Genomic DNA, 27888 nt, shown 5'->3' on the forward strand with positions numbered 1-27888 from the left:
CATATAGTTTTTTTGTTTGTTTATTTATTTTTATGTATACATTTATATTATTATACATATATACAATAAACTGCCTACAGCAAGAAGAACCATGATACAATCAGGACTTATATAAAATGTTATATTGTTAGTGTTTTGGCTATTTGTGTTTGGCAGCCTTAAGATAACATCTTTCCTATCTTGGCGCATCTATAATTCTGAATGTAAATCAATATCTATCATATCTCCTCCTCCTTATCAACTTAAAACATCTATCTAGACCTAAAAACATCTTAACTCATAAACAACTAAGCTTCATTGTAAAACTAAGCTACCTGGTCTTCAATCCCATTAGAGACTTGAGTAAACCATCGGGTCTTCAACCCCATCAGAGACTTGAGAAGGAATAAAATTGATTACCGCAGTATGCCAGAGTGCAAGTTAGTAGCTTTCCAAATGAGAAGACGACAGAGACAGTTTGCTAGCTGAATAGTCACACAAACTATAAGGTTGGAGCATCATCTTCAGCCTTCTGGCCCAGTATATCTGACAGACATATTTGTGAGGCAGAAACCATTGAGGATTTGCTTACCCCGTCTTGGCAGAGTTTGACCATCAACTCTGCCTGCATCCAAGCTTGCCCTTTTTCAAACAGAGTTCCGTCTGTGGTAGAAATGAGGGCATTTTGCTCAGTGGCTTGTTTGCCACATTTGAAGCCATCTCCATAAGGAGGTTCTTTGATGCTCATCATCCTCTTGAGAAAACCATTTAATCTCTGAGATATGTTCTCTATAAATAGGAGTCCTTAGCATTCTCCTCTTCAACATTTCATGCATAAAAATGAGACAGAGAACATAGAATCATTTTGTAAACCACCCAGTGCTATAGTTGTGCAATGTTAACTTTTCTGGTAATAGTCACACCTAACTTGCAGGGGAAAAAAGGGAAAGGAAAGGAAAGGAAAAGAAAGAAAGAGAGAAAGAAAGAAGGAAAGGAAGAAAGAAAGAAAGGAGGAAGGAATGAACCAAAAGAAAACAGGTTGGAATTTATGTATATGGATATTAGTTTCTTTCTTCTTTAGAAAAAAGCCTCAGTTTCTTAAATCCATGAAATTAGGTGGTTCTTCTAAACAAGGAGTACTCTGTAGAAAAGTAGATACCACCTGCAGGATGGTTCTTCAAGTCTTATGTTCTTCCTCTATGTGCAGAATATAGTCCAAGGTTAAATCTCTTTGATTATCTACTGGCACCTACTCTTAGATAGAACAAGAAGAATGCCTTTTGTTTGGGCTGAGTCAGGGACTAACAGTGTAGATTTAATTCTATATCCTGAAGTCTCTAATATTTAATTTAAACGTGTTTTCAAAGATTATGCCAAAAAGCTCGTGGAAGATGCACAGCAGTGTGGAATCTTTTCTTCTTCAAATATCTTGGCTGGATTCCAGCCAACATCATCCTATGAGTGGCTAACGTGGCAGTATTTTGTTCCTTGAATGGAAAACAGAATGACAATCACTGTATTAAATTAGCCATAGAGACACCCACCCTCCATATCTCAACATGGAGCTGAAGACATCTGAGACATTTAAAAGCACTTCAGTTGACAATAATTTGTAATTCTGCTTTTAGCAGTGAGTATTACTTTAGCACAGCTAATACCCAGGTGCCCTAATTTCTTTTCTTGATGTAGCCATCACTCAAATGTCAAAAACTCATTATAAATGTCATAAACAAAATCAATTTGGAGTGAGAAAGATAGTGATAGTAACTGCATATGCAGCACTGTCTTGTGACTTTACATTATGTTTGATTCCCGTATGACATATTTTCATTATATCAGGTTGGGATTAATTAACTCTTATAGTGACACCTCAGTATCTCTCAAATATATTATTTAATTATAAATTTGTAGGTGTGTAGGATAAGCCCTTACCAAAAAATGAGGTTTTTTTTTCTGTTTTGTAAATCTGAAAAAAAAAATCAAACTTAGGATGGTTAAAAACACATTTTTTTCTTTTTAAATCTCCCTTTAGACCAAGCATTTTATAGAGCAGATATGGCAAATATGGGTTGGGCAGTTGGGAAAGTTGAACTGAGGATCTGATTTTGTATTTTACTGTCTGTGAGGAAGGAGTCATGAAAAATTTGTGCTGGGTCCTTTGAAGCAGAGGCTTTTAAATATAGGGTATGATCCCTAAATGTGGAGTGATGCAATGTTCTTAACTTTTATAGTTCCAGCTTACCTGCTTACAAGCAAAAGAGTTAGATGAAAATGTCTTTGTATCTTACAAGCCTGGGGATGCCATGAGATTTCAAATAGAATTCTAAAGAGAAAATAGACTTCCCATTTTATGGGTATTTATATATCAGTAGGCTTATCTTATAGTCTATCAGAAATTTTGTCTATATTGAGTAAAATTAGGGTTTTTCTTATAAACACTTGGGAATTTCTTCTTCGAAGGTTTTGTTGGTCACTCAGAAGTACTTTTCTATCCTTTTCTAAGGGATCACTTAGGCAACCATTAATCACAATTCAGATGATATCTCAAGCTACCATCATTTGGATCCTCTTCATGAAGAGCGCGCGCAAACACACACACACACACACACACACACACACACACACACACACACACACACACACAAGACTCTAGCAGAAGAGATGCTGTCTTCTGTTTCTACTGTTAGGAGAGGAAGGAAAACAGTGCCTTGGTTTTCAGCATAGCAGTTTGAGTCTGATTCCTGGATTCCCCTAATGTGAGTATAGTTCACTGTGCTTGGAGTCAACATGGAAGTTCGGTTGCAGGCGAAGGCATCTGCTTTTCAAGCTGAGCTATGTCAGTGCTCTGACTCATTATGGTAAGCTGTGGACAGCTGCTGCTGAAAGTCCAGCTGCTTTCTGTTCAGGGGAAGCATCCCAGTCAGCTACTGGTAGATTTTTGACACATATTTATAGAATGCTTCCTGTTAGCAGGTAGAGAAAAGAGAATAGGATGTTAACCTGTTAGTATTAGAATTACATGTCAGATAACTGTAACAGAGCTTCATTTATTTCTGTAATAATAAGTAGCCAGGGATTGACTTGACAATTATATCTATTTCTGATGCTTGTATATTTTTTCTGAGATGAACATCCCAGTATGGAATCAACTTGTTTGGACATCCTTTAGTAAAAAGCAGCATGTGTAAATTAAGAACATTTCTTAGGAGATCAAATTCAACCATTTCTTAAGTGGGAATAAGTGTTTTATAGATTTCTCTGGTGTAGAAAGAACACAAGTAACATTATTTTGATGAAATATGAAAATGTTAGGATAAGATTTAAAGGATGTAAGTTCTAGCCTTATTTCTTAGATATACATTTTAGGAACCTGAACAATTATGACTTACTTGGGACTTCAATTTGCTCAGTTATATAAACTAATGATGACACTAACACTAGGATTACTGAATCTCTAAAATGTATGTTACATAAATTATGTTAGTGCACTTTTAAAGCATGAATCACTAATATTTTGCCTCTCATACTTAAGGAAATTGGTCTAAAGAAATGCTGAATAACTTGCCCAAGGCCACTTAGAGTAGGAGGCAGAGGCAGCTTTCAAGTCTGTTCCTTTTCTTCTCTGCCTTTTAAAGTATCTTTGATATTACTATTCTGTCTTACACATTGATAGCACTGTGCATACACATTTAACAATACTTTAAAGAAGATTTATAGTTATTTGTGTGTGTGTGTGTATGCTCATGCAGACTTAGAAGAGGAATTGGATCCGTTAGAGCTGGAGGTGCAAGTGGAGGCAATTGTGAGCCCCCTGATGTGGGTGCTGGGATCCACACTCCTGTCTTCTGATAGAGAAATCAGTGGTCTTTTTTGCCAAACCACCTCCAACTGCAACAGCATTATATTTATTTCTAGTTCAAGCTAGTTTCATAAAGTTGGCATGCACTGTTTTCCACAGATATTTAAAAATATATTCCTATTTATTTTTTGTTGGCACTCTTTTCTTCTTTACCTATAAAAGTATGTTTGAAAGTACTATTATTTTCTTGTACTATTTATGCTTCTCTTTTCCTCTTATTTCTATTAGGGTTTCCTTGTTGTCTTTAGAAAAATGTAGAGAGTATTTATAAATATAATATTTATGTTATTGATCTCTATAAATTTATTGTTTAACATATATCATACACAATACTAGGAACCTCATAAATATTATACATATTCATAAGCATTACGATTTAAGTACTTTTAATTCCATTAAAGAGATGATGGACCACAAATAAAGGTACATTAACTTTCATAGCTACATAAGATTTCTAAAATACACTTCCAGATCAAAAAAATGTCTGTTTCCAAAGTTTACACAAGGGAGAAAAGATGAATATTAAAATGGATTGGGTTTATGTGTAGTTGATTCTTATGGAGAATCTTGACTAAGATAACAAGAGGGCATGCTTTTGACATTTCTCTGGAAATGGACAAGGCACTTCAAATACTAATTTCTAAACAAAACAAAGCAAAACTTGTTCATCTTTATTGTGCAGTATCATAAGTACTTATGTGTACAAATTACTTCTCCCTTATACAAATTCTGTGTTGTCAGACTACCAAAACATTTAACTTGGCCTGAAAGAGATGCTTCCGAATTTACACTTTCATTAGATTTGACATTCAGTACTGTTTTAGTTAGCTTTCCTTTGCTGTGAGGAACACCATGACCAAAGGAAACTCGGAAAAGGCTTATACCATCTGACAGCTCTCAGACCACAGTCTATCACTGAGGGAAGTCAGGACAGGAATTCAAGGCAGGTACCTGAAAGTAGGAACTGAGGCAGAAGCCATGGTGAAATGCTGCTTACTGACGTACTCAGCCTGCTTTCTTATAGCACCCAGGTCTACCAGCTCTGTACCCATGCCAATGGGCTCAGCCCTCTTTCATCAATCACCAAACAAAAATGAAACACAGGCTTGCCCACAGGACAGCCTGGTGGGAGGCATTTTCTCAGTTGACGATCCTTGTTCTAAAAGAGCTCTAGCTGGTGTCAAGTTGGCAGAAAACTAGCCAGCACTTTTGCCTATTGCTACATATTATTTTTGAAATTCCATTGTTCAATGAAAGTACTCCAATATAATAAATTATATTTTCTTAATATTTTATCAGTATCTAATTTGTTAATATATGTATCAGTGGGTAATATTACTAGGTACAAACTGAATGAAAAAAACTATGGGAAGCTGTCAGAGTGTGGAGCGATGTGCCAAAGATATCAATCTCACAAAGAGCTTTTGAAGAGAAGTGTTATTCTGCGCTGCCAGGATTTTGTTTTTAACATATTCCCTTGTGTTGATAAAGAACTGGCATCCAGCGAGCTGCTAATGTGTTATTAGTAGCAATGAAGGATCATCTATGCTCATAAAAATCTAACTTTTGCAGATTGAGAATTGTTAACAAATAAGCATTTCATGAAAATATGTTCTAGCTTTATCATACTAAATTGAAAATGCTTTGCATATGTTGGCCTTTGCAGAGCATATACATCTGCTGTGATTAGTACAGTTGAGAAAACAGGAAATGCATTTTTCTAATAATATTATTTTTTAAAAGTATTTATTTCCGTGTTTGTGGACTTGTAAATGCCATGGTGTACATGCAGAGGTGAGAGGACAACTGTTCTGAGTTGGTTCTTTTCCTTCACCTTCATGTGGATGCTGGGTTTGTGTTGAGGTTGTCTGGCTTGTGTGGAAAGTTTTTCCCCACCGAGTTCCCTGCATTATTCACTTTATACTCGTTTGTTTTCTGATTTTCACCTCAAAGGGAGAACTTAGAATTCCTACTGCATTTATTTCTTTGTAAATAACCTGTTGTGTTTTTCTTTCTGGATGTTCTACTTGTCATTCATTACTGTAGTTTAAAAACATTCCTAAAATCCATTTTCAGGTAGGTTTCACTCATTAGTCCAGCAAGAAACAATTCATAGAGATAGAGATACAGATTAGTGCTAGAACTTTTGTGTAATTTGTGAAAGGCCCTGGGTTTGACCCTAGCACTGCAAAATGTTGTCACGAGGACTTTATTCTATTATGGTCGCTGCCTGAGTCATATTTTTCTCTCATTACTTTAAATAATTTGTTATGTTTTTTATGCATTAAGAAATGCCACTCTGAAATGTCCACTCCATTTTACTGATTGTAGATGCATTTCTTCTCCATCTTCTTTCTCTCCTTCCTCTTTCTTCATGTATCCTCTTATACTTCCCATCTCTTTCTCTTTTGTTTGTTTTTCTTCCCCCTTCTTTTTATTTGTTTGTCTGAGACAGGGTTTCTCTGTGTAGCCTTGGCTGTCCTTTGTAGACCAGGCTGGCCTTGAACTCACAGAGATCCTCCTGCTCTGCCTCCCTGAGTTCTGGGATTACAGGCTCTCTTACTTTCTTAATGGGTGTTTTCACATTATTATTTACACCTTAACACAATCTTTTTGAGCTCTCTTTCTTCTCATTCTTCCTGTCTCTGTCTCTGTGTCTCTCTCTCTAGTACCCCTCCTCCCTTTCCTTCTCTCCCTGTGCTCATTTAATAAACTCTTCTACAACTTAAAAAAAACCTGAAAGAACAAAAGCAATATTTTGAAACTAAACTTTCTGAACCCAATTTTGTTGCTATGATTGATTATGCTATCATTTCCAATTAGATTACTTTATCTTAGTGATATTTTGTTTATGTGATCTTGTATTCTAATTAGGGTGCAACCAATTTTATTTTTTTATTTTTATTTTTTAATTGAAAAATAAAATCATTCATATTACATCTCAATTGCTATCCCATCCCATGCATCTTCCCGTTCCTCTCTCCCTCGCGCTTTCACCCCATTTACCTTCCCTATGACTGTGACCTCCTCTCCTTGAATATGATGCTAGGGTATCAAGTTTCTTCTTGGTAGTCTGCTATCCTTCCTCCGAGTGCCATCAGGCCTTCCCATCAAGGGGACATGGCCAAATAAGGGGCACCAGAGTTCATGTTAAAGTCAGTCCCCATTCTCTACTTAACTGTGGAGAATATTCTGTCCCTTGGCTAGGTCTGGGTAGGGGTTTGATGATGACTGCACGTTTCGTCCTTGGTTGATGCCTTAGATCGAGCAGAACCCCTGGGCCCAGATCAGCCCATCATAGTGTTCTTCTTGTAGGTTTCTAGGACTCTCTGGATCCATCTATTTCCTTATCTCCTATATTTCTCTCACTTTAGGATGTCCTCATCACTATCCCATTTTCCTGGCAAGTGAGGACTTTCATGAGACATGCCCCTTGGCCTAGTGTCCAGATATAAGTGAATATATACTATTTGAGTCTCTCTGCTTCTGGGTTAGCTCACTCATTATGATCATTTCTAGTTCAATCCATTTGTCCACAGATTTTAGGAATTCCTTGTTTTTAATAGCTGAATAGTATTCCATAGTGTAAATGTACCACAGTTTCTTTATCCATTCTTCAACTGAGGGACACTTAGGCTGTTTCCATGTTCTGGCTATTATGAATAAGGCTGCTATGAACATGGTTGAGCATATGTCCCTGTTGTGTGCTGGAGCATCTTCTGGGTATATTCCAAGGAGTGGAATATCTGGGTCTTGAGGAAGCCCTATTCTCAGTTTTCTGAGATAGCACCAGATAGATTTCCAAAGTGGCTGCACTAGACTGCATTCCCACCAGCAATGAAGGAGTGTTCCTCTTTCTCCACATCCTTGGCAGCATGTGTTGTCGCTTGAATTTTTGATCTTGGCCATTCTCATGGGTGTAAGATGGAATCTCAGAGTTGTTTTGATTTGCATTTCTCTGATGACTAAGGAGGTTGAGCATTTCTTTAAGTGTTTCTCAGCCATTTGATTCTCCTCTGTTGAGAATTCTCTGTTTAGTTCCAAGCCCCATTTCTTAATTGGATTATTCAGTTTGGTGGTGTTTAATTTCTTGAGTTCTTTATATATTTTGGATATTAGACCTTTGTCAGATGTAGGGTTGGTGAAGATTTTTTCCCAGTCTGTAGGCTGTCGCTTTGTTCTCTTGACAGTGTCTCCTGCCTTACAGAAGCTTCTCAGCCTCATAAGGTCCCATTTATTAATTGTTGACCTTAAGGCCTGGGCTGTTGGTGTTCTGTTCCGGAAGTTGTCTCCTGTGCCAATGTGCAACTAATTTTCTTACAAATCAACTTTAATTTTTAGTCACTGGACACAATGGTGTTCTAGTTCTCATTCACATGATAATCCTGTGAAAGTTCTGCTTGTCTGCAGGTTATCATCTATGTGTTGACTCAGGAAGCCAAATGCTTTCAGTGTTTTTGCTTTGCAGTGTCATAAAGGGGCTTGGCCCACTCTACATCCATTTAATAGACAAGAAATAGAAAGCAGGGAAGTCTTACCCAATTTCTGAAAATTTTAGCCTAAAGAAACACACAATGTCTACTCAGATTTCGCTGTTACACTGTAATACAGAAGTATCTGGAAAGTGTATCAGGCGAGCAAAAGTTTGGCACTATGAAAAGGAAACATGTTTTGTAGTGAGCATACTCTCTGCCCTCTCGTGTCCTTTTCATTTGTATATGTGCATGTGCAGGTTTGAGTCTGTGTGTTTGACACAGGGCTTTGCTCCCTGACTGTCTGCACCTCATGATCCACTTGCCTCGAGCCCCTGGGCACCGAGTTACCAGCTTTGTTTCGCAACACATGATTCATGCCGTTCTTCAGTATACCAACATGGCTTGTTTCTGTGCTTTACCAAACAGCTTTCATGGTCATAGTCCCTCATGATTTTTTCCAGCCATCTCCCCACTAATTGTCATGTTCTTTCACTGCTTCAGTTTTAAAATCAGTTTGTCTGTTTTACACTACAGCCTATTAAAATTGAGTCTATGGGTCAATTTATTTCTCATGGAGTATTCTTATGATAAATACACTATATTTCTTTAGTTTTGTTGAATTTCTCTAACGGATGTTTTATAATTTTCAACTTAGGAATTCTTTCTCATCACTTGTATGATTTTCCCCGGTATGTCTGATACTTTCTGTGGACATTGTGTTTTAAGTTTCAAATCCATGGATTCATTTCCACACATTGATCATATGTCCTGAAGCCTTTCTGGACCACTTATCAGCACTGGATGCATGGGATTTTCTGCATAGCTGATCATGGCATTTGATAGAAGGCAATTTGATTTTCTCATTTTATTATTTACTCTAATCTCAAGTCTTTTTTGCCTCGATTTATTTCATTGCTAGACCCTCATATACAATACTGAATTGAAGTAGAACTCAATCTTTATCTCAAAGGGAAAAATTCTGTATTTCATTGATAAATTCTATTTTAGCTCTGTGTGTTTTGTAGATATCATTTACACAAATCTGTGAGTAATTTACTTTTCAGTTATAGTTTATTGGGAGTTCAGGCACTTGTGTTGATTTAGACAAATTATTTATCTGTCTATGTAGATAATAATATTATAGTGTTCTTCTTTTGTTAAAATTGTGAGTAACATCGACTTTTTACAATGTTAGTGAACCTTATATCATTATTTCATATTATTTTATACATTATTAAGTTTGATCTGCTAAATTTTGATAAGAATGATGTGTATGTGCACATTCAAATTTATTTTTCTGGTTTAGACATCATTGTTAGATTACAATAGGAGGTTGTTAAGCCTGTTTATTTATTTTGTATTTTTGAAACAGGGTCTTACATAGCTCAAGATGGCTTTGAACTTACTATGTAGTAAAGGCTAATTTTGAACTTCTTATTCTTCTGCTTCCACATAATCACTTATTTTGTGATATAGCCTAGATTTTAAGAAGAAAATCTGATTTTATCATTCTTTTTCTTAAGTACTTGAAAGAATTCACTAATAATAAAGCCACAGAAACTTAGACTTTTCATTATGAGAATTCTTTTAACTACAAGTGTATTTCTGTCATAATATAGAATAATTCAGGTCACCTGTTTCTAATTTAATTAACTTTCACTGTGTTTGTCAAGACATTTTTTTTCTTTTCACAATTTTTAATTTTATTTGCATATGTTTTAGTTCTATAGTATTTTGATAAGTATGGTTTTTGATTGTTGATATATTTTGTTTTATTTTGCTATACCTGATTAGTAATTTATGTCTCATGTTTTCCTCATTATGATTCTGGCTGTACTTTTAGAAAGAATATTATATTGGTCAATTTTGTATATTGTTTTCCTCTATAATATATAATTTATTAACTATTCTTCATTGTTAATGCTTTTATTCTGCATCCACTGAGTTTAACTTTTAAAAAATCCTTATATCTACTATTTTGCTGTCTAAGTTAAGACTATTGTTCTAAGACTTCATTTGAACTCAAATATTGTACAATAATTATTTATGCCATGTGCTGGTAGCAAACACCTTTAATCCTAGGACTGTAGAGGCAGAAGCAGGCAGATCTCTGAGTTTTTGGGTAGCCTGGTCTACAAGATGAGTTCTAGGACAGCCAGAGTTACATAGAGAAACCATATCTTGAAATGCCAAACAAGCAAGCAAACAAAACAAACAAAAAACCCTCAATGATGCAATTATTTTCATTTTTGTTTAGTTAAAATGCTTTCTAATTACCTTTGTGAAATATTTTGAGCCGTGTTATTTGGAAGTAAATAATAGTGAGGCAAGGTGCTTTATTGTGTAGGAGCTCTGCCTCGTGAGCCTGATGACTTGAATTCAAATCTGGGAACCTGTGGTGGGAAGAAATAACCAACTTCTAAAGGTTGTTTTCTGACATCTACTTGTGTGTACATCATACACACACACACACACACACACACACACACACACACACACACAGGATGATAACAGTTAAAATATATTGTCTAATACTAAATGTTTATATATTTTCGCTATATGTTTCAAAAATAAGTATATATTTCAATTAATAATTTCTAATTTAATTTGATTATGAATAGGGCATATGTTACATAATGTCTATTTTCTGGAGTTTGTTGAGAATTGCTTTATCTTGACATATTTAGTTTACATATATATGTAGCATTTTACATATATATATATATTTATGTATATAGTTTTACATAAATATTAGTCATTGAGGAGACTATTGATTGTACTACCACGAGTCTCTTCTGTTTATCTCTTTCCTTTTCAGAACCCAGCCTTATGAGCTGTATTGGCTCCAGTGAGCATCCTCCCCTTAGCTCTCCTTCATTCTGAAGCCTGCAGGCTTTAGGAAGGAGGCAGGTCAACCCCAGGGTCCTGATAGCCACTCTTCTCTTGTAGCATCATTGTCTTTGCTACCCAGCTTCCTAAACCTTTGAAATGGCTGCTTCGTAAATTGAATCCAGTCCCCATTGTTTATTTACCTTCCATATTCTTAAATTCTGACATGTTTACCCAAGAAATAGTCACATATTTCACCACTAGCATAACGTTGCTAAGAACAGCAGTGTAAGATAAACCTTGGTCTAATTTTCTATTTAAAATGTTTGATTTAGTGCTCTTGGTTTTGTGGTCGTGGGGATAGTCTTATTTTTGTTTTTAGTTGACACAGTGCCTCACACTGTAGCCCATGATGGCTTTGAACTTGAGCTAATCCCTCCTGTATTGCTCCTGAGTGGGGGGATGTTAGCTTGTGCCACTTTGGGTGACTTCCTAGTAAGTATAAATATAACATGTGATACTTAAAAACCTTGAAATAAGGAAATTCAGTATACTATCAAGAAATGTCTAGAATACCATCATGAAAGTTCTAGAAAAGTTACCTCTCAAAGCTGCAGTAATAGTATTCATTGTTCAGAGAGCACTGTATTGTTAAATTGATTATTATAAATATACTGGCACATAGCATGTTATAAAAAAGTAACAGAAGGTTCAGAAACAATAATGAAATCATTAGCAACAACAAGGATTAATGTCATTGGAAAGATACATGTTATGTGGTTATTAAAGCAGTGGGTAGGTAAGAGGCAACATATTTTGAATCAGAAAAAATAGATTCTTTTAAATTGTTTTTCTTTTTTTGGGGATTGAGAGCAAAAATTTAATTTCACAACTCCTCTGAACATACAACTATGGCTAAATGATATGTATTTCTAAGATAAAATAAGGAAGAAAAATAATTGGTGCTAGTCTTGCATATCATTGAAAGTGAATGTCTGGTGAAAAATCAAATAAAAGCCTTTAGAGAAACAAAAGTGGTATTAGACATTCAAGTTCCATTACTGTTGAGAATGTTATGAGAAAGTAATCCTTCAGGCTCATGAAGTTAAGTTTTGCTTTCTAATTTTGGCATCCTTGTATTTACAGACAAGATTATTTTAATTTATGTTGACTCATAAGCCCCTGAATTATTTAACAATGTGGATTCATTGTGGTTCAAGGCAGCTATAACAGCCTGCACACAAATAACTTTCTAAAAGTAGGAAATAAAAGTTGAAAAATATTAACTCTTTTAAAAAATGTCTTAATTGTTACTCACAAGGTTATTTTTAATTCACTGGTATAGAATTCTGTATATGGATGCAAAATAAGTTTAATTTTGATACATTGATAGAGAAGTCAAATTCAAGATTATTCTTTACACACATTTCTAATATAAAATGAAATATTGTCTCATACAACTCATTTATACTACAAGGTTCACTTCTAATACTTTGAAAGTGCTATTGCAGGTTTCTTGGGGTAATTGAGTAATATGAGTTAATTGTTAATTGATCAAATTATGGTCATGTCAATTACTAGCCTATTTTTATCCCAAGAATAAAAATCTGAGGTTTAACAGATAGTTATGATACTATAGCTAAGGTAAAATAGTTAGATACGTTCTTCAGAAACCTCAGAGACCTACAGAATATGGCATTTAAAGATGTTTTCATTATTTTAAAGCTTCTTTGATAATAAAACAGGTTAACCCCTGGCCACACCCAGTCCACCTCAAAGAAGATGATGAGCATCAATGAACCTCCTTTTGGAGATAGCTTCAAATGTGGTAAACAAGCCACTGGGTGAAATGTCCTCATTTTGGTCGCCAACAAAATTCTGCCTAAAAATTGGCAGCTTAGATTTAGGTAGAGTCGATGGGCAAATTTTGCCCAGACATGGCAAGCAATTCCTCCATAGTTCCTGACTCATAAATATGTCTGTCAGATATATTGGACCCTAAAGCTGAAGATGATGCTCCAACATTATAGAAAGTTTTGGGTGACTGCTCAGGCAGCAAACTGTCTGTCATTTTTTCACTTTGGAAGCTGCTAACCTGCACTTCGGGTCTACTCAGGTAATTCATTTTATTCCTTCTCAAGTCTCTGATGGAATTAAAGACCAGACAGTTTAGTTTTACAGTTAAGTTAGTTGTTTAGAGGTTAAGATATTTTTAGATCTAGATAGATGGTTTTAGTTGATAAAGATAAGATATGATAGATATTTACATTCAGAATTTTAGATGCACCAAGATAAGAAAGATGTTTTCTTCAAGGTTGCCAAATACAAATAGCCAAAACACTAAGAATGTAACATTTATATAACTCCTGATTGTTTCGTGGTTCTTCTTTCTGTAGGTAGTTTATTGTATATATGTAATAATATAAATGTATATGCAAAACAAGAAAAAAAGTTAGGAAATTAAACAATTTTGTAACTTTTTAATTTTTTTATTAATTTATTCATATTATATCTCAATTGTTATCCCATCCCTTATATCCTCCCATTCCTCCCTCCCTCCCGCTTCCCCCCTACTCCCGTCCCCTATGTCTGTGACTGAGGGGGACCTTCTCCCCTGTATATGCTCATAGGGTATTGAGTCTCTTCTTGGTGACCTGTTATCCTTCCTCTGAGTGCCACCAGGCCTCCCCATCCAGGGGACATGGTCAAATATGGGGCACCAGAGTTTGTGTGAAAGTCAGATCTCCTTCTCCACTTAACGGTGGAGAATGTCCTGTCTATTGGCTAGTCTGGGTAGGGGTGTGAAGTTTACTGCCGATATTTTCCTTGGCTGGTGCCTTAGTTTGAGGAGGACCCCAGGGCCCAGATCCGCTTGTCATACAGTTCCTCTTGTAGTTTTCTAGGACCCTCTGGATCCTTCTATTTCCTCATTCTCCCAGGCTTCTCTCTCCTAAAGTTTCAATAGGTCTCCTCTGACCCACTTTCCTGGTAGGTAAAGTTTTCCATGTGGACGTACCCCTTGGACTAGTGTCTCGATATAAGTGAGTATATGCCGTTTAACTCTTTTTGCTTCTGGGTGAACTCACTCATTATGACAATTTCTAGTTCACTCCATTTTTCCACAAATTTTGGAAATCCCTTGTTTTTAATAGCTGAGTAGTATTCCATAGTGTAAATGCACCACAGTTTCTTTATCCATTCTTCTACTGAGGGACAGGTAAGCTGTTTCCATGTTCTGGCTATTATGAATAAAGCTGCTATGAACATGGTTGAGCATATGTCCCTGTTGTGTGGTAGAGCATCTCCTGGGTATATTCCAAGGAGTGGAATAGCTGGGTCTTGCGGAAGCCCTATTCCCAGTTTTTTGAGAAAGCGCCAGATAGATTTTCAAAGTGGTTGTACTAGTTTGCATTCCCACCAGCAATGAAGGAGTGTTCCTCTCTCTCTACATCCTTGCCAGCATGTGGTGTCAGTTGAGTTATTGATCTTAGCCATTCTGATGGGTGTAAGATGGAATCTCAGTGTCGTTTTGATTTGCATTTCTCTGATGACTAAGGAGGTTGAGCATTTCTTTAAGTGTTTCTCTGCCATTTGATATTCCTGTGTTGAGAATTCTCTGTTTAGTTCCGAGCCCCATTTCTCTATTGAGTTATTTGGTTTCGTGGAGTTTAATTTCTTGAGTTCTTTATATATTTTGGATATTACACCTTTGTCAGATGAAGGGTTGGTGAAGATCTTTTCCCAGTCTGTAGGCTGTCGCTTTGTTCTCTTGACAGTGTCACCTGCCTTGCAGAAGCTTCTCAGCCTCATGAGGTCCCATTTATTAATTGTTGACGTTAAGGCCCGGGCTGTTGGTGTTCTGTTCAGGACGTTGTCTTCTGTGCTAATATGTTCCAGGCTCTTCCCCACTTTTTCCTCTAACTGGATTAATGTCTCTGGTTTTAGGTTGAGGTCTTTAATCCACTTGGACTTGAGTTTTGTGCATGGTGACAAATAGGGGTCTAATTGCATTTTTCTACATGTAGATATCCAGTTAGACCAGCACCATTTGTTGAAGATGCTATCATTTTTCCACTGAATGGATTTAGCTTCTTTGTCAAAAATCAAGTGACCAAATGTGTGTGGATTCATCTCTGGGTCTTCAGTTCGATTCCATTGATTCACCAGCCTATTGCTTTGCCAGTACCATGCTGTTTTAATTACTGTTGCTCTATAGTACAGCTTGAGATCAGGTATGGAGATTCCTCTGGAGGATCTTTTATTGTATAGGATTTTTTTTTGCTATTCTAGGCTTTTTATTTCTCCATATGAAGTTGGGAATTGTTCTTTCAATATCTTCAAAATATTTTGTAGGTATTCTGATAGGGATTGCATTGAATCTGTAAATTGCTTTTGGTAAGATGGCCATTTTTACTGTGTTAATTCTCCCTATCCATGAACAAGGTAGATCCCTCCATCTTCTGATGTCATCTTCAATCTCTTTCTTCAGAGATTTAAAGTTTTTTTCAAATAAGTCCTTCACTTTCTTGGCTAAGGTTATTCCTAGATATTTTATATTGCTTGTGGCTATCGTGAAGGGAGTAATTTTCCTAATTTCTTCCTCTGCCTGTTTGTCATTTGTATATATGAAAGCTACTGACTTTTTTGAGTTTATTTTGTATCCTGCCAATTTGCTGAAGGTGTTTATCAGCTGTAGGAGTTCTCTGGTGGAATTTTGGGGGTCACTTATATACACTATCTTATCATCTGCAAATAGGGATAATTTGACTTCTTCCTTTCCCATTTGGATCTCCTTGATCTCCTTTTGACGTCTTATTGCTCTGGCTAGAATCCAAGAACTATATTGAAGAGATATGGGGAAAGTGGACAGCCTTGTCTGGTCCCCAATTTTAGAGGGATTTCCTTGAGTATCTCTCCGTTTAATTTAATGTTGGCTATTGGTTTGCTGTATATAGCCTTTATTATGTTTAGATAAGTGCCTTGTATTCCCGATCTCTCCAGAACTTTAAACATAAATGGGTGTTGGATTTTGTCAAATGCTTTTTCTGCATCTAAAGAGATGATCATGTGGTTTTTCTCTTTCAGTTTGTTTATATAGTGGATTACATTGATGGATTTCTGTATGTTAAACCATCCCTGCATACCTGGAATGAAGCCTACCTGGTCATGGTGCATGATGTCTTTGATATGCTGTTGTATTCGCTTTGCGAGTATTTTGTTGAGTATTTTTGCCTCAATGTTCATAAGAGAAATGGTCTGAAATTCTCTTTTTTTCTTGGGTCTTTGTGGGATTTAAGTATCAATGTAACTGTGGCCTCATAGAAGGAATTTGGTAATATTCCATCCATTTCTATCTTTTGGAGTAGCTTGAATAGTATCGGTATTAGCTCCTCCTTGAAGGACTGGTAGAATTCTGCACTGAAACCATCTAGCCCTGCGCTGTTTTTGGTTGGGAGACTATCAATGGTTGCTTCTATTTCTTTAGGTGAAATAGGGCTATTTAATTTGTTTATCTGGTCTTGGTTCAATTTTGGCAAATGGAATCGGTCGAGAAATTTGTCCATTTCCCTTAGAATTTCAAATTTTGTGGTATAAATGCCTTTAATGTAGGTTCTTATGATTTTTTGTATTTCTTTGGTGTCTGTTGTTATGTCTCCCTTTTCATATCTGATTTTGTTAATTTTGATAGTGTTTCTCTGTCTTTTAGTTCGATTGGCTGATGGATTGTCTATCTTGTTAATTTTCTCAAAGAACCAGCTCTTGGTTTTGTTTATTCTTTGGATTGTTCTCTTTGTTTCTAATTTATTGATTTCAGCCCTGAGTTTGATTATTTCTAGGCATCTACTCCTCTTGGGTGTTTCTCCTTTTTTTCTAGAGCATCCAGATGTGTTGTTAAGTTGTTTATGTGGGATGTTTCCATTTTCTTTTTAAAGGCACTTAGTGCTATGAATTTTCCTCTTAGCACTGCTTTCAATGTGTCCCACGAATTTGGGTATGTTGTTCCATCATTTTTATTGAATTTCAGGAAGTCTTTTATTTCTTCCCTTATTTCTTCCATGAGCCATGTATCATTAAGTAGAAAGTTGTTTAGTTTCCACATGTTAGTATGATTTTTGTTATTTTTGTTGTTGTTGAAGTCCAGCCTTAGACCATGGTGTTCTGATAAGATATAAGGTATTATTTCAATCTTCTTGTATCTGTTGAGGTTTGCTTCGTGACCAACTATGTGATCAGTTTTAGAGAACGTTCCATGGGGTGCTGAGAAAAAGGTATAATCTTTTGCATTTGGGTGGATAGTTCTGTAGATATCTGTTAGATCCATATGATTCATGATATTGGTGAATAAAGTTATTTCCCGGCTTAGTTTTTGATTCAAAGACCTATCCTTGAATGAAAATGGGGTGTTGAAGTCTCCCACTATTAATGTGTAGGTATCAATGAGTGGGGCAAGCTTTGTTAATAACTTTTTTACAAATGTGGGAGCCCTTGTATTAGGAGCATAGATGTTCAAAATCATGATGTCTTCTTGGTTGACTTTACCTTTGACGAGTACGAAGTGTCCATCCTCATCCCTTTGATTAATTTTGGTTGAAAGTCTATTTTATTAGATATTAGAATGTCTACCCTAGCTTGTTTCTTGTGACCATTTGCTTGGAATATTTTTCCCCAACCTTTTACTCTGAGGCAATGTCTGTCCTTGTGGTTGAGATGTGTTTCTTGAATGCAGAAGAATGTTGGGTCATGTTTATGCATCCACTCAGTTAGTCTGTGTCTTTTTATTGGAGAATTGAGACCATTGACATTGAGAGATATTAATGACCAGTGATTGCTAAGTCCCTTCATTTTTGGTATTTGTAACAGTTGAGATTTTTTGAGGTTGTGATTTTGCGATGGTATAGTTACCTATGTAGTTTTGGTTGTAGTTTGACCCTTTGGGGTGGAGTTTTCATTCTAGTAACTTCTGTAAAGCCGGATTTGTGGCTAGGTACTGTTTGAATTTGTTTTTGTCATGAAATAACTTGTCTTCTCTGTCAATGGTTATTGATAATTTTGCTGGATATAGTAATCTTGCCTGGTATCTGTGTTCTCTTAGGGTTTGCAGAACCTCTGTCCAGGCCCTTATGGCTTTCATGGTCTCTGCTGAGAAGTCAGGAGTAATTCTGATAGGTTTGGTTTGACTTCATATGTTACTTGGCCTTTCTCTCTTGCTGCTTTTAATATTTTTCTTTGTTCTGTATAATTTATGCTGTTGTTATTATGTGGTGGCAAGATTTTCTTTTCAGGTCTATTCTATTTGGTGTTCTGTAGGCATCTTGTATGCTCGTATGCATCTCCTTTTTCAAATTGGGGAAATTTTCTTCTATTATTCTATTAAAGATATTTTCTGGGCTGTGGAGTTGGTTGCCTTCTCTTTCCTCTATCCCTATTATTCTCAAGTTTCGTCTATTCATGGTGTCTGGTTTCTTGAATGTTCTGTGTCATGAACTTTTCAGATTTAGAGTTTCCCTTGATGGTTGTTTCCAGTTCTGTGGTTGTATCTTCAAGTCCCGATATTTGTTCTTTTTTGCGATCTGTTAGATAAGACCACCTCTGAGATGCTTGCTTTTTTTTCTGATGCTTCGCGATCACGTTTTTCTTCCATGTGTTCCTTTATGATAGCTTCCATTTTTATCTTCAGGTCTTGAACTGTTTTAATGATTTCCTTCATCTGGTTGTGTGAATTTTTCCGAAATTCTTCAAGTGCCTCTTTATATGACTGTTTTTAATCTTCAGCCCTCTTGTTTGCCTCCTCCTGCATTTGTTTACAGATTTTATTTGTTTCTTCCATTATCATCTTACTTACTAATTACTTGAGGTCATTTTCTTGTATATCAATTGTTGGGATCTCCAGGTTGTTTTCATTGGGATCGCTGGGATCTGGAGATGCCAAACTGTTTTGGTTTTTATTAGCATTCTTTCACTGTCCTCCTGTCATTTTGGTGACTCTGGTGTTGGGAGGTGGTTTGTAGTGACCTTCCCTGTTTGAGAGTAGATAGTTGATGCCTGATTATAGGTAGGCTGCCCTTGCCTGTGGGGATCAGGGAGTATTTCCCTGGACCAGGCAGGTGATTCAGGTTCTACTCCTGGAGATTTTTCTCAACACCTTAGGCTCCAGGCTGAGTCATGCAAAGTAGATTTCTGTTTGGGCCTTTTACCTTACTGCTATTTTTCAGATAAGCAGTTTTGGGATCAGCACACAAGCTCTCTGGTTGCGTAGGTTGATCCAGCTGTCTGTCCTTCCTGTCGCTTTGTAGCCAAGACCCCAGGTGGATCAGATCTTCTTGGCTGTAGCTGTCTTTTAGCTCTGCTTCTATACTCTGTAGAAGTGTCCAGCCTCTCCCATGAATTTGGGAGTTCTTGCTGTGTCTGGAGGAGCTGACCCAGCTAGGTTCTGTATGTTGGAGAGTACAGGGTCAGTGTCTGGTGAGCCTGAGACAATACAGTTTCACGCCACTGGCAGTATCCAAGGAGGCAGCAATTTCCACGCCCCTGTAAGGCAGGACATTTCCAGATTGCTTTAGGTCAGCAGTTAGACCCTGCAAGCATGTCCCACGTCTCCCTATATCGTGGGCGATCCTGTCGCACCTGCAAGATTGGACCCAGCTAGGTTCTGTTGTTTGGGGAGTGCCGGGTCAGTGCTGGTGGCCCGGGGGGCTGGCTACAATAGCGATTCAGACCCCTGGCGGGAATCCCCTGTATCTTCTCTTTCCACCAGTGAAAGCCAGGATGCTCCAAAATTGCTTTAGATCAGCAATTAGACACCGCAAGCAAGACCCACGTTTCCCGATAACATGGGTGGTCCCACTGGGCCTGTGGGAGCAGTCCACGCAGGTTTCTAACTGCCCCTGTTTGCAGGGTCAATCCTTTGTGTCTGGCTTCAGATTGGGCCCAAGACGAGGTCCACGAGCTACGTGCCAGCTCTAGCTGTTTTTGGTGAGTCCCGCCACCTGTGTTTCCACTCGGGCTAGGCAGATGACCTCTGCAGTTTGGCGTGGTGTGGATGGAGAGGTTCAATGGTAGTTTCGCCCTATTTGCTGAGACTTCACTGGCTGGGGGCTCCGTAAAAATCCCCTCCCCAAACGGCAAGTTTGGGTTTTATGTGCTGGCTGCAGCTTGGTTGTGGATTCCGTTTCAGAGTTTGGGGAGTGCGTTTAGCACCTCTGGGCTGTTGCTTGTCCCAGGGCTAGACCCACTGGTGGTCTGTGGAGTTTGGGGCCCCACTCACCTACAGTTCTCAAAATCCAGCAGTCTGTGGCTCCATTCACATCCCTGGTCTCCTCGGAATAGATCAGCTACGGTGCATACTGGCCGATGCCATCTTGGGAAGCCCCTAATTTAGTAACTTTAAAGGTGTCTGTGATTAATATGATTAAGTAAATGGAGTCATTCTTTAAAAACAACAATAAACCCACTTTTAATAGAAATTCGAATACATCATTTCCCCGTTGCTTCTCCCCTTCAAGCCCTCCCACATTCTCTTCTCCCGTCAGGTCCTCAATCGTCTCCTCCACTTTCAAGTTGATAGCTTCTTTTTCCTTGATTATTATTATTTCATACATAAATATGTATATATATGCACATATACAGAAATACACTTACCGAGCCTATTTTGGGGGGAGATTTGGTTTCAGGGCTGTCCAATCTGCATTGGGCTGCCAGTAATAGAGCTCATCCTTGATAGAGTCTAGTTCACCCTCTCTCAGCAAGTCAGCTTACAGTGCAGTCAGAACCCATGGTGCTCGTTCAGCAGGTGCTTAGAGTTGCAAATATTAATATTTGAGCCTTCTATTTTGTTACAGTGGTCTACATGTTTTTTTGTGTGTAGTACCATCTTGCTTTTATCACTATAGCTCTATAATATATCTTGAAGTCTGCAATATTAATCCCTTTATATTCTTTTTGCTCATGATTGCTTTTGCTCTCTGGTGTCTCTTTTGGTTCTATATGAATTTTGTGGCTTTATTTCAACTTCTGTAAAGAATATTGTAGTATTTTGATTGGGATTGCATTGACACTTTAAGCTGCTTTTGGGAAGATGATCAATTTCACAATATTGATTCTACTGATCGACGAACATAGAATGTTTTTCTATTTTCTACTGCCTTTCTCAGTCTCTTTCTTTTACGATATTAAATCTTTAGTGTAGAGGTTTTTCATCTCCTCGGCTACATTTATTCTAACCTATTTTATTGCAACTGATGCTATTGTAAATGAGAATGTATCTATGATCTCTTTGTCTGTTTATTGTGGGCATATAGAAAACCTACTGATTTCTTTAGGTTGATTTTTTTACCCTGCCACTTTACCGGAATTTTGATTGTTTCTAAAAGTTTCCTGGTAGTATTTTGAGAATCTCTTATATATAACATTATATAATATGCAAATAAAGATAATTTGACTGATTCTTTTCCTACTTATATTCTGTTTATACCTTTGGGTCTTGCTTTTAGTTCTAATTTGTTCTCCAGCACTATCTGGAAATCTTGCTTTTATTCACTGCCAGTAAAAAAAAAAAAAAAAACAATTTATTGTGTATTACACAAATTATTGTGCAATAGCAGCAATACCAAAAACCATAAAAAGCAAAGTCAATAAAACGATTGCCATTTATTGAGAAGCACTTCCACAATTGTTTAAAAAGTTTTATAAATCAGCCTCTATTATTTAATTTTTATACAAGTTTATTAAATATATACTATTGGTCAAGCAAGGAAGCAAGTTTAGAGGAATTGTCATATGTTCTATTTTTAGAAAGTTAGAATCAAAATTTAAGCTAGGACCAAAATATATTATTAAAAGTTATTTTTGTTACATTAGATTTTAATATTAACTATAGTTAATATTTTTATCATTTGTCACAATATATAACAAATTATTTAATATAAAGTAAGAATATATTTCCAGGTATAATCCTGAAATCTGCACATGTATTCCTTCCACTGTGGGTGTAATGCAGAGGTAATGGGAAGAGATTTGAAATTTAGTAGCATACTGTCATTATGCCTCTTGCTCTTTTTAAAGTCACATGGTATTATGTGACTTGGCTAAATCCATTAGTAACAAATAAAGTTCAAATTGTTTTCACTAGGATTTACTAAACACTGTGTCATAGTAGCATGCTTTGTAGTCATTCAACCTAGTAGGTCAAGGCTTTGTCTTGCATGAAACCACATTTGTGTCCCTGGGTGAATACTTGGCTTCCATGAGCCCTTTCTTCATTGGTATAAACAACAAAATAATGAGGGATTTTGTTATGATTATACAAAAGAGCTGGTGAGAGTTTGATAGCCTCTAGACCAGCATAACTAAATGTATATCATGATCTCGCTTATATACAGCAATTGTATGCCAGATAATGCATATTTCCTTTAAAAGTGAAAGAATTTGAAAACTTCTTTAGAAAATAGTCACATGAATCATATTGTTGTCTTTCCCCATATATAAATACATCATTCCTAACAATATGTGCTCACCTTTGAGGACTGAGTCCCTGAAGTACTTTTGTGAAAGGGGACAATGTGTTAACATAATGTATTAACCTTGAGTAGGGCAGACCAGACTGCTTTTCCATATTAGAATCCACATTGTTTTGAGTTTCCACTACATAAAATAAGAAGATGGTAGTAAGAATGTCTATAGATACAGCCTGTAAAAACTGTGCTCTAGGCTGTAAGTGTGTTTTAAGATAAGGAATCCCATAGTAGAGTGATCTCCTCTTTGCGCTGTGATGAGAGTTTTTGCTATCTCAAATGCCCTGAGTTCTTTTTTCTTTTTTCAAAGGGAGTTGGTCTCTTCTCAGAACATGTTGGTTACAACTATATTTATTTCATTGCTTTAGTCTATATCACCTTGGCAACAGTGTTCTATTACAAGAGCAACACCTGAATCTTACTAAAAGCTACCTTAAAGTAAGTTGCTTAATGAACAAAGCTTCAGTTCTGTTTTTGTTTTTTTCCCCCTAAAAATGTAATTTTGTTGGAGCTTTTAACAAATACCTAAGCCTTCATGTTTGTTCCCACGAGACCTTGGGTGATCTGGGCTCTATATGTTAGTTCTTTCAATAGAGAAGACCATAATGTTTCAGGAAAAATGAACAAAGGAGCTAACTTTCAAGGAAAAATAATTGGTTATTTGTACTATAAGTCATAGCATGAACTAATGTGTTTGTGATTCACATATCTAACATAGGACTGACCTTCATTTTCTAAGTTTCTTCTCAGGAAGTCCACGGGACAGTATAGAAACTGCTTCCTACACCAGTAGCGAAACTGAACTGATAAAGCCCAGTGTTGGATTCTGACAGCCCTGGAAATGTCTGTCTGTATCTTCTACTGTACAAATTTTGACTGACATTCCCAATGCCTGCCCTCCATATTCACCAGAATGAATGCCTAGGTTTTCCTCAGTTGATACTATTGACATATTTCCCTAGGCTGTTAACATTTATGTTAGCTTGCTTTTTTAAATAGAGAAATTGTAAGGAAGAAGTAGAGACAGAGGCAGAGGTAGAGATATTTATTAGATGAATTTACTCGTATAATCATGGAGGCTAAGAAAACTTACAACAAGCTTCTATAAATTTGAGAGAAATCCTAGAAAGGTGTTAAGACTGAAAATTTTAGAACTAGGAAAGTTGATATTAGACTTCTTTGTCCAAGGCTGAAATCCTGGAAACACTTGGGAGGTGACTGGCATAAGGACCAGAGTCTACACACCTGAACGTGGAGTTCTAAATCTAAGACAGGAGATGAAAAGAGCCCATGCTCCAAGAAAAGGAACATCCAGTTTTTGTCTGCCATTGTTCTACCTGGCCCCTTCAGTTGGATGGTGTCTGCCAATACTGAGAACAAAATATTTCCCATCAGTCATCTGGAAATACTTTTAAAGATTTCCTTGGAACCATGCTTTCCAAATTCTCTACGTATATTCCTTAATCAAGTTATGTTGCATAAAAGTGACTATCTAACTATCTAATAACGGAACACAGGAAGTGTGCAAGCCTTAGTTCTCTTCTGAGACTTGTCCTGTGGTCTGAAAGTCTTCCTATCCATTGCTGTTCCTTTCTCTTCACAGAGCCAAACCAGTTCCTGACCCACTCCTTACTCTTTGCCTTTATCCTTTACAGTTGTCTCAGTAAATTTTTTGTGTGCAATTCCTTATTGATGTATACATCTGAGCTTCAAGGTAACACAAATGAATAGGTTATCTGCAAATGTTCCTGAATATATGTTTAATGTTTGACATTATAGGACACATGAATTTTTGTTTTGCTACTTTAAGTCTTGATAGACCAGTAAAACCACCACTTAAGTATTTTTAGGACTCAATATCTTCATTTAGACAGTAGGGAGAGCATGACCTGGTTGCCTTTTCCTCCTCTTATTTTTATTATATTATATTTATTGATTTATTTACTTTACATCCTGATTGCAGCTTCTCCTCTACTTTCTTCCCTGAGTCCCTTCTTATAACTCCCTTCCCTCCACAACCCTCCCCTTGTTCTAAGAGAAGGGGAAGTCTTCCAAGAATATCAACCTGCCTTGGAATATCATGTTGCAGTAGGACTAGGTATATCTTCAACTGAGGCTAGACAAGGCATACCTGTTAGGGGAAAGAAACCCAAAGGCAGGCAACAGGGTCTGAGATATCTCCTGCTCCAGTTATTGTGGGTCTCACATAAAGACCAAGCTCCACATCTGTTACATATGTGTAGGGGGCCTAGGTCTGTCCCATGCATGCTCTTTGGTTGGTGGTTCAGTCCCTGAGAGCCCCATGGGTCCAGGTTAGTTGATTTTGTAGGTATTCTTGTAGTGTTCTTTACCTTTCTTGCTCCTTCAATCCTTCCTCCCCCTCTTCCACAAGATTGCCCGAGCTCCACCTAATATTTGCCTGTCGGTCTCTGCACGTGTTTCCATCAGCTGCTGGGTGAACTTCTCAGAGGATATGCTAGCTTCCTGACTGCAAGGAAAGCAGAGTATCATTCACAGGTGGGCTCGCTTTCAAGGCATGGGTTTCAAGGTGGACTAGTCATTGGTTGGCCAGTCCCTTAATTTCTGCTCCATCTTTATCTCTGCACATCTGGTAGGCAAGACAAATTGTGGGTCAAAGTTTTTATGGGTGGGTTGGTGTCCCCATTCATTCATTGGAAGTTTTGCCTAGTTATAGGAGGTGGCCTTCTCAGGCCCCCTATCCTCTATTGCAAGGAGTCTTAGCTAGGATCAAATTCATAGATTGCTGGGAGTTTTCCTTGTCCTCGGTTTCTGGCTTGTGCCAGAGCTATCCCCCATTCCAGGTCTTTCAGTTCTCTCTCCCTCCATCATTCCCACACTTGATCCCTCCTATTCTCTTCTCCAAGCCCCTCGCTAGCCCAGTTTCTTTCCTCCATCCACCATAGACATCTCAGTGAGACTCAAACATCATCCCTTGAGCACTCCTCATCACTTAGCTTCTTTGGATCTGTGGTTTGTAAAATGGTTATCCTGTACATTATGGCTAATATCCACTTATACGTGAGTACATACTATGTGCGTCTTCCTGGGTCTGGGTTACCTCACTCAGGATATTTCCTAGTTCTATCCACTTACCTACAAATTTCATGATGCCATTCTTTTTAACAACTGAATATTTCTCCATCATTTAAATGCACCAGAGTTTTAAATCTATTCTTCAGTTGAGAGACATCTACATTGTTTTCAGTTTCTGGCTATTACAAATAAAGCTGCTATGAGCATTGTTGAGCAAGCGTCCTTGTGGTATGGAGGAGTGTCTCTTGGGTCTATGCCCAGGAGTGATAGAACTGAGTCTTGAGATAGAACTATTCTGTTTTCTGAGAAACTTTTAGATTGATCTCCACAGTTGCTTATACACATTTTCACTCCCATCAGCAATGGGACCGTTCCCCTTATTCCATATTCTCACCAGCCATCAACTCTGCCTGCATCTAAGTTTGCCCTTTTTTGGGCAGAATTCTGTCTGTGATAGAAACAAGGACATTTTCCCAGTAGCTTTAGAGGGATTTTTATGTAGAAAATGAATCTAGTGTCTTACATTTGGTTGGCTAATGTTATCTGGTAAGGTGAGTTATTTCACATTTCTGTTGAGCTCAGTGTTTTCTACCACAGATTTAGGGGTGTGTTAACTAAAGAATTACAGAAAGTTATTGGATAAGGTACTGGTGCTCCTTAATACAGCAGGAGAGACACATCTGCTTACCTACTGAGATTTCTGTCAGCCTTTTTAGGATTATTAATACCAAATAGTTTATGCACTTCAGATATGTTATGAATTGTGTGATTATTTGAAAGAGTTTTATTTGATATAGGAACCACACAAAATGATGTTACTTTGTTTTGAAGATGAAATATTGGATATATATTATTCAGGGTTAAAAGTTGTTAGTGATGATGATGGTGATGATGATGATGTTAATTAAAATATCACATGTTTGCTGAATACTTCTGATATAGTTATTGTTAGGCTGAGGACTTTTAAGTCCCTCTACAGTCCTACAACAGCCTCATATGTTAGTAATTATCAAGGCCACATGAAGTGTAAGACTTACCTCTGACATTGTGTTTTGGTATAGGCTGCACCCAAGCAACAGGGAGAATTTAAAAGTGATAGCCTTAGTCGTCATCCTTGAGCTGCTCACAGTCCTGCCAGTTGATCAGCATAGCATATAAATCATGTAAAATTCTGCATTGTCACTTCACAGGGCTGTATTTTAGCTTTGTCGGTTTCAGTGAGACGTTAGCATGTAACAGGAGTGTTCAATGAAAATGGATTTATGGCCTCGGTCCTTGAACCAAACTTTGTAGCAGAACCACTCAGGTGAAAGGGCATTGAAGGAAAATGAAGGGAAGTGGATCTGGAAACGAGGGGAGGTGTGGCAGAGAGGAGTGGAAACTGTAGCTGGATGTAATTGTGAAAGAAGACTATTTTCAGGAAAAAAATGAGAGGGGCTTGTACATTTAAGACTTTGATTCTATGATCATTCAAGCCTTGACTTGCTACTATCAGAGAGTGCATTGCTAAGAGAACAGCTGAACGAGGAGGAAAAATTCTGGGTAAACAGGCTCCTGGAACATGGAGGATACAGGTAATTTCTATTTTATTTTATTTTGATACAGGTAATATTTAAAGGCCTGTGAGCTTAAACCATGCTGCTGAAGCTGGTTACGTTCTAGAACTAAGAGATCTTGATGTTTGCACAAGTTTTCTTGCAGTTTAAGTGCTTATATTTTCTTTCATTTAAGTTCTTCAAAATTTCAATGCAATGAGTATAAATGGGGCACAGACATGATAGGTAAAAATGACTTTTTAAAATTACACTTCTGGCAAGACTGGCCCTTTGTGAAGCTGTCCCTAACAAAGTCATGGCTCCTTAGGCAACTAAGGGGGCAAAAAAGAGATAAGAAAAAGAATGCATCTTCTATTACCACGCCATGTGGCCTCTCTTTTTAAACTAAGTTCCAGTATCTCTCAAGAATTGACCAGTAACAAGTTATTAAATCACTGCATCAACAAGTGTTAGAAAGAATGTTTGATCATTTCCTACCAATCTGGTCCTGACTTGGAAGTGCTGCAAGAGCAGGGAATTCCTTTTAACAATGTAATTCCACTTGAAGTGTGTCAGGATGGCGAAGTCAGGGAAGCTGACACTGATAGTGTGTATGCCGGAATGGAATATGAAAATTAAAGAGAATA

General features: G+C 37.2%; 1 protein-coding gene across 1 annotated transcript in view; it reads left to right on the forward strand.

Annotated features, from left to right (window-relative positions):
• The window catches only part of Agbl4 (AGBL carboxypeptidase 4), a 1177749-nt gene that overhangs the window by 182367 nt on the left and 967494 nt on the right, over positions 1-27888 (forward strand). The window lies entirely within an intron of this gene.

Source organism: Acomys russatus, chromosome 29 (assembly GCF_903995435.1).
Source record: "Acomys russatus chromosome 29, mAcoRus1.1, whole genome shotgun sequence".
In the NCBI taxonomy this organism is placed as follows: domain Eukaryota; kingdom Metazoa; phylum Chordata; class Mammalia; order Rodentia; family Muridae; genus Acomys; species Acomys russatus.